Source organism: Otolemur garnettii, unplaced genomic scaffold (genome assembly GCF_000181295.1).
Source record: "Otolemur garnettii isolate 467f Iridium unplaced genomic scaffold, OtoGar3 scaffold00007, whole genome shotgun sequence".
NCBI lineage: Eukaryota > Metazoa > Chordata > Mammalia > Primates > Galagidae > Otolemur > Otolemur garnettii.
Genome location: NW_003852402.1, coordinates 42150762 through 42161598, shown reverse-complemented (window position 1 = coordinate 42161598; position 10837 = coordinate 42150762). Strand labels below are relative to the sequence as shown.

At 41.5% G+C, this 10837-nt stretch overlaps 1 protein-coding gene across 1 annotated transcript in view; it reads left to right on the top strand.

Moving 5' to 3' along the window:
- Positions 1 to 10837, top strand: part of GLIPR1L2 (GLIPR1 like 2) — a 44914-nt gene that overhangs the window by 33437 nt on the left and 640 nt on the right. The gene's annotated exons all lie outside the window — the stretch shown is intronic.

The window sequence follows — 10837 nt, the reverse complement described above, 5'->3', positions numbered from 1 at the left end:
ATCTGAATTTCAGAATCTCTTGGCATGTCTGGAAAGTTCTCTTTCATAATTTCATGAAGAAGAGCCTCTGTATTTTGTGAAGCAACTTCATCGCCTTCAGGGATTCCTATACGGCGAATATTAGTTTTCTTCAAGTTATCCGATAGCTCTCTGAGAGTAAAATCCATTTTTAATCGCCATTTCTTTTGGTCTTTGCACTCCTGGGTTTCTTCAAACACTTTGTCTTCAATGTCAGAGATCCTTTCTTCTGCCTGTTGCACTCTGTTATGGAGGGATTCCACGGTATCTTTCAGATCCTTGAGGGCTTCAACCTCTTGCCTCAGTGTTTCAAACTCTTTGGTCATTTTATCTTTGAAATCGTTGAATTCTTGAGACATCTTTTGAATGATTTCTTGAGATGTCTTTTGAACAATTTCTTGAAATTCTAATTGCCTCTTTTCTTTCATTCTGTAAATCTTGTTTGCTATCCAAATTCTGAACTCGATTTCTGACATTTCAGCCATTTGCTTATGGATGGGATCTTCAGATGCTTCTGCGCCATCCTTCTTTGGGGTACTTGATCTACTCTGGTTGTTCTGGTTACCAGAGTTTTTATGCTGATTCCGCCCCATGGTGAGTTTGCACCATTTGGAGACTATCCCAAAACCCTTCATCCTGTGGCTGCCACTGGCGAAGGCCCAAGCAGCAGGTGCGGGAGGGGGATGTGCTGGTCAAACAGTCTTCAGGGTGCCTCGCTCAGGTGCCCAGGGGGTTGCGGCCAAGTGGCAGCCACTGCAGGGGGATGCGTGGGTCAAACAGTCTTCAGAGCACCTGGCTTGGGTGCCCAGGGGGCTGTGGCCAAGCAGTGGCAAGCCTAAGGATATGCACTCGTCAGTCTTCGTGCATCTTGTGTGGGTCAAACATCCTTGGGGGGCCGTTCAGGTGTCCCAGATACGGTGGCCAAGCAGCAGCAGCCGCAGGGGGCACGCTGGTCAAACAGTCCTCAGGGCTCCCCACTGGCAGGGGACATGTGGGTCAAACAGTGCTGGGAGTACCCCCTCAGGTTTCCTGGGGCAGCTGCCTATCAGCAGCAGCTGCGCAGGGCAAGCAGTTCTGGGTGGGCCCTGCTCAGGTACTCAGGGGTGGTGATCAAGCCGGGCAAACAGTCTTAGGGGTGCCCCACTTGGGAATCTGGGGGCTGTGGCCAAGCGGCAGTAGCCATGTGGGTCTAAGAGTCCTCTGCCACTCGGGTGCCTGGGAGGAGCCAGGAGGCGGCAGGTGCACAGGGAGTGCGCACTTCAAGGAGTCCTGGGGTGCCCCACTCAGGTGTCCGGGAGGCAGCAACCAAGCAGCAGTAGCTGCGGTGGACACACAGGTTGAATAGTCCTCAGAGTGCCCAGCTTGGGTGCCCATGGGGCTGCGGCCGAGTGGTGGCAGTCTACCGGGAGCAGCAGCTGCTGCAGGGGGACATGCTGGTCAAACAGTCCTCAGGGCGTCCCACTCAGGTGCCTGGGGAGCAGTGGCCCAGCAGCGGCAGACACGGGCAACATGCGGTGGAACAGTGCTGGGAGCACCCCTCTCAGGTTTCCTGGGGTGGCTGCCGCTGATCGGCCTGTCAAACAGTGGCAGTGACCGAGTGGGTCAAATAGTCTTAGGGTTGGCCCCCCCCCACCCCGTGTCTGGGGGCAGTGACCAAGCCACGTGGGTCAAACAGTCCTCCGCCACTCGGGTGCCTGGGGGCAGCCGCAAAGCGGTAGCTGTGCTGGGGTTGCATGGGTCGAACAGTCCTGGGGCACCCCGCTTGTATCCCCAGGGGGCTGCAGCCAAGCGGCGGCAGCATAGGGGGACACGCGGTTCAAACAGTCCTCTACTCAGGATGAGTGTCAGGGGATTGGTAGCTGTGCGGGGGTTGGGGGGGCGGGTGGGTCAAATAGTCCTGGGGCGCCCCGCTCAGGTGCTCAGGGGTTTGCGGCCAAATGGCGGTAGCCTAGAAGGACTCGTGGGTCGAATAATCCTCACCGCTCCCACTGAGATGCCCAGGGGTGGTGGCCAAGTGGCAGCCGTGGGGAACACGCAGATCCAACAGTTTTCCAGCTGCAGGGCGGGGACAGGGTGCTTGGTCCCGTGGGTGAGGGGTTGCTACTCTTGGGCCTTCTCTCACTGTCTCTGCAGGCAAGGGGGGAAGGGTGGACTGGGAATTCAAAATGGTCGTGCAGCGTTAGTTCGATTTTTCTGCCTAGCTAGAGGGTGTTTAGAGTCTCAACAGGGTCCCTCTAGAGGAGTAGACCCCTCTTTCTGTAGCTCTCACACGTGGGGTGAGACAGTAAGTCCTCAGTTCACCACTGGACTGTAGGAAACTCACAGGAACAGCCAAAGAGAAGAAAACCCACCTTTCTTGGAGGCAGGGTCAGATACCCTTCCTTCGGATGTATTATGTACCTGTAGGTTGCTTTCTAGGAGATGCAACTTTCCTCAGCAGAGATGTCCTGCAAATGTCTTTCTTCTCTCTCAGCTGGGCTCCTAGTCTTCAACTTTGTTGGGTTTTTTCTGGACTTTGTCTTTCCCTCTGGATGGGAGCTTCTTTCGGAAGTTGGTACCTGTCAGCCATCTTGCTCCTCCCCCCTTATTCTTGTTCTTACCTTTCACCCCTTCATCAATCTGTAAGGACGATGCATTTTTGAAATGGGACTTTAACAAAAAGAATACTCTGGCTATTGTGTAGAGAATGGCCCTTGAGAAAACAAAGGTATAATACAGAGGAAGTGTAATTAGGAAACTGTTTCTGTAGTATAGATTAGATACTTTAGAAGTTTAGCATGTTGCTAATAAATTACCACAAATGTAGTGGTTAAAATCGTGCCCATTCATTATCATACAGTTCTATAGGTCATAAGTCCAGGCACGTTGTAGCTGGATTCTCCACACAGGGTCTCAAACTCTGAAACCCAGATGTCAACTAAGTTCTCATCTGCAGTCTGGGGAGAAGTGTCTGCTTCCAAACTCATTTAGGCTATGAACAGAGTTTAGTACTGTGTGGTGTGGAACTCTGGTCTCTGTTTTCTTGTTGGCTTTCAGCCAGCCCTTGTCTCATCTTCTAGGCTGCTTTTTCTTGACACATGACCCTCAACAACTTCAAGTCAACAAAAGCATGACAGAGCCTCTCATGCTTCCAATCTCTGACTTCTCTTCTGTGACTAACCAAAGAAAACTCTGTTTTAAAAATACCCAACTGATTGAGTCAGGTCCATTTGACCAGTCTCAATATTTTAAGGTCAATTGTGCCATATAACCTAATCATGGAAGTAAAATTCATTATATTCACTTCCCTAGGAATTATACAAGGCATGTACATGAGAGATGGGAGATGGGGAATCTCCCCCCTGTGGTCTATCTTTAAGAGTTCTGACTATCATAGTATGGAAATTATGAGGAAATGTCAGTTTATGGGTATATTATGAAGGTGAGCTAATAATATCAGCTGATATTGACTTTAGGGATAAGTGAAATAGAAAAATTAAGACACTGTGCCTATGTCTTTAGTCTAAAAAACTGGGTGAATGTTAGTATCATTAACTCAGATGGAAAAGATCAAGAGATCTGTTTTATGTTTGGACATAGTAGGTGGAAAAATAATTGTAGGAAATGAGTGAATCATGAGGAGGAGATAGCCATGTGAACATCCATGGAAAATTTCTAAGTAGAAGAAACTTCTGGTATAAAGGCCCTGAGGTAGAAATGAGTCATAGGCCTTGTATGAGATTACTTGGTGGGAGAGTCCTTGATGTAAGGACTAGTCCCGGAGCCCTACACTATTCTACCCTCAGACACAGGAACTAGTGAAGGACAATGAACAGAGGTGTGAGAGAATGAGTAAGAGAGAAACAAAAAAACCTGCTGGGAGAATACTTGGTGGTCAAGTGAAGAACATGAGTCTAGAAGCCCACAGTGGTTAACTGTAGGAAATGCTCCAGAGAGAATGAGAAACTAAAAGAGGAGAACTGACAGTACCATTTGATAAGATGAAGGTATTTGGTGACCACAGTAAGAATAGTTGAGTGCAGAGTTAAAACGTGACTACACTGATCAGAAGAATCTGCTAATTCTTAGAATTCAACTTTCCTTTAACATCCTCTATTTCATTGGCTTCTTTTTATTCAAATTTCTATAAATCATTTTTTCTTTGATCTGAGTATTGGCAAGGCTACCTGTGAAGGATCTAGGTTGGTGCATATATCAGTCAACGTAGCCCAGTTTTTATTTGATTATGTCCCACAAAACACAAATAGGCAATCACAGTTACCGCTCCCAAGGATAGCTGGTGGAAAAATCAGTCCATTAAAGTATTATGAAATATTGATTAGAAATGAAATTAAGTGAACCAAATGGGAAATATAATGAGTAGTGACATCAGTGGTCCCCCCACCCAAAAAAATATGTCCTAGGTCCTAATTTCCAGACCTTGTAAATACTACTTTACATGTCAAAGTGGATATTACCTTAAATGGCAAGATGTGATTAAGGTGAGGATTTTAAGCTGAGGATCTAGGGCTGGGCATGGTGGCTCATGCCTAGCTCTCTGGAAGTCAAATGTGGGTGGATCACTTGAGTTCAGGAGTTCAAGACCTTCTGATGTTTTAGCATCTCTATTACAAAGAGAAAAACTACCTGATCATTGTGGCAGGTGCCTATAGTCCCGCCTACTCAGGAGGCTGAAGTGAGAGGATTGCTCAAGCTCAAGAGTTTGAGGTTGCTATGAGCTACAGTCATATAAATAAACTCTGGTGGGGGTACCACTTTGTTTACTTCATGAGCAGACAACTAAAATGTTTTTCTGTTTTAGGCTGTTTGCTGTTGCTATACAGATGGGGTAATTTTTAAAGCACAGAGTTTTAGCTCATGCTTCTAAAGGCTGAAAACTTTAGTGACAGTGTCTGTGAGGGCTTTCTGGAGGGCATCACACGGTGCAAGGGCAAGAGCATGTGTGTCAACTCAGGGTCTCTTCCTCTTCTTATAAAGGCGCCAATGGGGGCCCCACCCTAATGATCATATCAAATATTAAGTACCTTCCAAAGGCTCCACCCTCTAACCAACATATGAATTTGGTGATTAGGTTTCCAGCACTTGAAATCTGGGGGACACATTCAAACCATAGCAATTTTCCAGCATCCCTAGAACTGTTGTAAGCCTTGTAACTAAGCTTTGGCCAACAGAATGTAGGCCACCTCTAGGCCTAGCTTTAAAACTTCTTATATAATCCTTCATAGTATTGGTCTTCCCTCATCTCCTGGCTGGATGCAGAGGATCTGTAGAGGATACAGACATTCTAGAGGGTGACAGATCCATAGGATGGAATGAAACAGGGCTGCAGAATGACTGCTCATGGAGGAAAGCACTGCTCTAGCAGCCATTCTATGCCATGACATTAACTCTGCCCTCAGATAGAGAAGACGTGTAGAAGAGCAGAGCTTGAAGGAAGACCAGATGTTTTGTTTCAGACATACCAGGTAAAGAAGTAAATGTAGGAAATGTAAACCAATCACGAGAAAAAGCCAGTCCTATGAAGGTCTCATATAGGTTGACAAGTAGAGAGAACTACAGGCATAAAGGCCCTGAAGTGGGAATGAATCTCAGTCATGGACAATATCACATTGTGAGAAAGTAAGTACAGAAAATAGACTAGAAGAGACTTCAGGACTAAGCCCTGCATCACTATCATAATATCTCACCTTCAGGCAGAGGAGCTAACAGAGGAGTATGAAGAGAGGATGGTGGGTTTAGAAGAAAACCAGAGCCATGCTATTGTTTTTATATGACATTTAAACTTATTTTCTTATCAATCTCTATTACATATAAATGTTTAAAGGATCTTCTCTGTTCATCTTTTTCTCTATATATAATAATTTATTATCCAATGGTTGATATTCAGGTGGACATAAAATTCATGTGCAATTTAAAATAGTTTAACATAGTAAATTGCCCATGAACTTTATGGACACCCTATATTTGGCATTGTCACCATTTTTAGGCATTCTGAACAGAAGTTTAAATACATAAAGTGCAAACAATCCATATGACACTTTTAAACTGATGACAATACGAAGAGCTATGACAAATTTAAAAATATGGAATGATAATAGTTTTATATTCATTGTCTAGCCAGCCATGATTTTAAGACACCACAAATTATAAGATGTATTCTGTCAGAGAAGAATAAAAGAATAATATTTCATAATTGTAAAACCTAGTATACAACCAAAAGAAAAGATTTACAAAACAATATGTATTCCTAATATGTATAATAAGAGAAAAACATGTTATATGAAATAATACTTTAGTCATAGTCAAGTACAACTTTGTATTCTATTTCATACTTTAAAATATCAGTTTTAAAGCACCAAATTTAATTCATGACCTATTAATGGCTGTGACTTACAGTTTGAAAAAAAAGGCCAATTTAGAACACTCCAGATGTCTGGCAGTGAAGAAAAGGAAATGGAGTAGATGTGTAGAATTTAGTTAAAGCTAATTCTTTTCCAATTTTGGTTACTAATGCGTTTTATACTTGCTTAAAGGTATTCATGAGAATATGTACTTTGATTTTGGTAGATATTCCTAAAAATCTATTCATTGCAGTTGCAATACTCTCCTATTACAAAATCTCTTTTAAATGAATCATTATAGGAAAGGGCCTGTTTTCCGACTACCTTGATAACACAATATATTTTCAACCATTTTAGTCTTTACTAGTGTAAGCTCAGTATATTTTAAATTTTCATCTCTGCAAAGATTCTCTGCCTGTTGTATGAGTCTAGTGAGACAAACCCTTGCACAATAAGTCAACAAGACAACTTTATTACTTTAGATAGATAAGGACAGTGGAAGCAGTAAGGACAAATAGAAGCCTAGGTATTATGGCAAGCGAGTCCTCCAAGCCTCAGGAAAGCAGCTCAGGGAGGATGGAGTCTCATCTGTATCTACCTTGCATCGTACCACAACCGAGAGGGGCTGAATGCGCTCTTCACTGGGTTGTATACCAAGGGCACAGTTCAGATCACTGAGCTCAGGTATTGTAGAATGTTGTGTTGTAGGTGTGATGAGGACGTAGAGTGTGTGTCCCAGTTTCTTCTTGTCTCAGGATGCTTCATTCTTGGCACATTTTAAAGTTATCCTGAGAACTACAGGTGGGAGATAGGAGAACTGGGTTGGACAAGGCCATCTAGGAACCTGTCGTCCTACAGCCTCCTATTTCAGATATCTCTCTGTGAGTTTAGGTACATTTTTGTGTATTTCAGAAATTTTGGGTTTTGTTTTCTGGTACCTATACATTTACATTCTTCTCTTAAATTGTTAGACCTTTCTTTTTCAGTCATCGGAGTTCTGTATATATCAAGAAAATTAGGTCCTTTCTGAAATGTAGTTTATAAATATCTTCCCTATTTCATGTTTAATTTTTGACTTCAGAATGCAATTTATTTTTGTCAGGAGGAATAATTTTGTCTTATTACATGTTGTGGGAAATGTATCAATGCTTTTATTCATGGCTTTTGAAGTTTGTGTCATACTTAGATAAGCCTTCCCAAAATATTATTGCTATTTTTAATTATTGCACATTTTCTTCTAGCAATTCTTTTTCTCTAACTTTTAAATATTTGACCCCCTTTGCTTCTGGACACTTTGTAAACTGTTATAAGCATTAGTCCCCTGCTTAAAATAATCATAAAGACTAGACAAAATTAGTAAAACTCCTATTTACAGGAATTAGAAAACAACTAATGCAGGGCTGGCGCCTGTGGCTCAAAGGAATAGAGTGCCAGCCCCATATGCCGGAGGTGGCAGGTTCAAACCCAGCCCTGGCCAAAAAAAAAAAAAAAACCCACCAAAAAACCCCTCAACTAATGCAAGACTATGATCTTTGCAATATAGAAAAGAACTCAGGAAGAGACACATACCATCTGCATGTAAGGAGTGTTGATAGGATCAGAAGCTCACCAGTGCCACGTGCTCCAGAACAACTCTGTGTAGTGCTAGGGTACATATGATGATCAGACATATGTATGATGTGATTAAGATGGGATTGTCTACTGAAGAGCACAGAGTGAGAAGAAAACTTTCTCTTCTCTGGAATGTTATGCCAACATTTAAGTATGGTTAGAGGACAACAAAGTAGGAAGGGGGACCTAAGATCTGATAGCCAGGTAGGTAGGAGAAAAAATGTGGGATGGTATCGTAGGAGGAGACTTGGGGAAAATGTTTTTAGAAGGATAAAGTAGTCAAAAATTTCAAATTCTAAGAGGTCAAGCAACGTAAGAATTCAAAACATCAGATTTAGAGAGAGATTCATTGATAAACATACAAAGAGTCCTTTTCGTGGAATAGGAGAGACTGATATCAGGTTGGAATGATTGGAAAACAGAGAGGACGCTGAAGGATCAGTCAAGATGCCTGATTGTGAGAAGTAAGAAAGAAAGTGCAATTCACTGCAGGAAGAATAAGATTAAGCTGTTCTATTGTTTTTATTTAGTTTTGTTTTAAAATCAGAAAGATGGAAGCATATTTAAATGAAGTACCTAATACTAAATGAAAGTAGTTTTTTATATAAAATAAAGGCAGAGTATATGTAATTAAGGGTGCAAGTCCTGGAGGAGATAGAAGGGTGTAAGAGGAATTAACCTTAAAAAGGAGATGTTCAGTTGTGCACACAGATGAGAAAGGAAGGAAAGTTGGGATAGGTGTATGTGCTATATTTAGTAACAGTAACTTTCCCAAATTTCATTGTGGAGCCCATTGTTTTCTGTACAGAAAGTAAAACAGATCATGTCCTGAGAATAAAGGAGGAGACAGTGGAGCTGCAATTTTGAAGACTGGCAGAGTTTGAAAGAGAGTTTGTGGAAAATGAGAAAGGAAAATGACTGGGGAACCCTAGAAGGGTTCTCTACCTAGTTTAATGATTTTCCTCTAGCAGTACCCAGCTCCCTGATGTAGGAGTGGGGGATGTGGATGGTGGGATTCTACCTAGTTTAATGATTTTCCTCTAGCAGTACCCAGCTCCCTGATGTAGGAGTGGGGGATGTGGATGGTGGGATTCTACCTAGTTTAATGATTCAGACTTGAGTTGATTTAGATTCAACGTCTTAGAACCTGAGAACTAGACGAAGACTGGCATAGGAGAACATTAGCCTGGCATTTCTGGCTATCTACTGTAAATAATGATTATGAAATTCAAATCTTTGGAAAAAGGGAGTCATTTTATTCTAATACAGTGTGGAGATATATATACATATATATACATATATGTGTGTGTGTATATATATATATGGAGAGAGAGAGAGAGAGGGAAATTTATATATTTATTTCTCTTCCCAGAATTCTTTCAGGCTATAGTTATCAGACATTACAATTACAGGGTGGATGACCTAGCTCCAAGTCTCAAAGGCAGTTTTTTTAGTGAGTAGCTATGTGCATAAGTACAAGGACAGAGGTCCTCCACCCTGAATTCTGAAGAGTGGATAACCTCTGCAGACACAACTCTGCTTTTGTGTTGGAAGCATCTGTTTCAAAAAAGACTTAGGGCAGGCTGGGCATCATAGCTCAGTGGTTAGAGTGCTAGCCCTGCACACCAGGGGCAGTGGGTTCAAACCTCCACCAGGCCTGCTTAACAAAACAAGAAAAAAGGGTTAGGGCAAGAAAAGTAAAAAGGGGTATAACTAAAAGTGACAAGATCAGTTCTTGAATTTCTGAAAAGCTAGTGCTATGGCTGCATTCTAAACAAAATATATTCTTTCTTGAGATAGTTTGATAGTAAAACAGTGAAGTTGGAGAAATGATTTGTGATCTGAAATAACCAGAAACCTCTAGATGTTGTTGATGGACTTCAGTGCTGACAATTAAAGGGTTTCAGATACCTTATTGGGTATTACCAAAACCCTCTGATTAAATAAGATATGTCTCAGGAACTTGATATTCAGGTTTTTGAATATATATTTCCTAGGTTTGCCATGCTTCTAGATGGCCCAGGGTGGCCTAAACAAGGATTTACATACCTAATGTTTATTTTTATAGCTTCCCTCTGCACACTATGTAAATAGGCAATCCTGTTTAAATGATCAGGATTAATGACCCCCATCAAAAGTATCTTTTCCCTACCCCTGTTTTTTTTTTTTAAGCTGGATATTTTATATACATTTTCTAACTTTGAGGTATTTTTTTCCTTAGCTAGCTCTAATTTTTTACTGCTCTCTTCAGCTCTGTATAATGGAAACAATCACCTGTATAATATCCCACTTACACTTTTTTTCTTCCTTTTATATTTGTGTGTATTTTTATATAGACCTCAAAATAGTCCATGCACAGAGTGTTTCAGAAAATAACCATCTCAGGATTTTGTAAACTCTTCAAATAATTATATCATTTCTGTAAACATTTTTATATACAGGGATACAATTAAAAGAGAGACTTTACCTAACAAATGCAATCATTCTAACTTGGTTCTTTGTACCCTCAATGAAGCCCCAACAATAAAAATAAAAATAAAATTTATGTACAGTAGAACATCAATAGTTGACCACCTTCCTACATTGACCACCTCCTTAAGTTGACCTAATTTTCATAGACTGGACATGCACCACATGTACGTATGAGTACAGTCAGTCTAGTTCCTTATGTCGGCCATCTTCCGATATGTTGACCACTTTGTTACGGCCCTTTGTCTGGTCCACTTACAGAAGTGCTATTGTACTTGTACCAACTAGAAAAAAATTAATTATAAAATATTTGATGTCATCTATTTTTAAAGGATACATTTTGCTACAAACTAAAATGAAAGAAACTTCAAAATCCATTCTTTTTTTTTTTTTTTTTT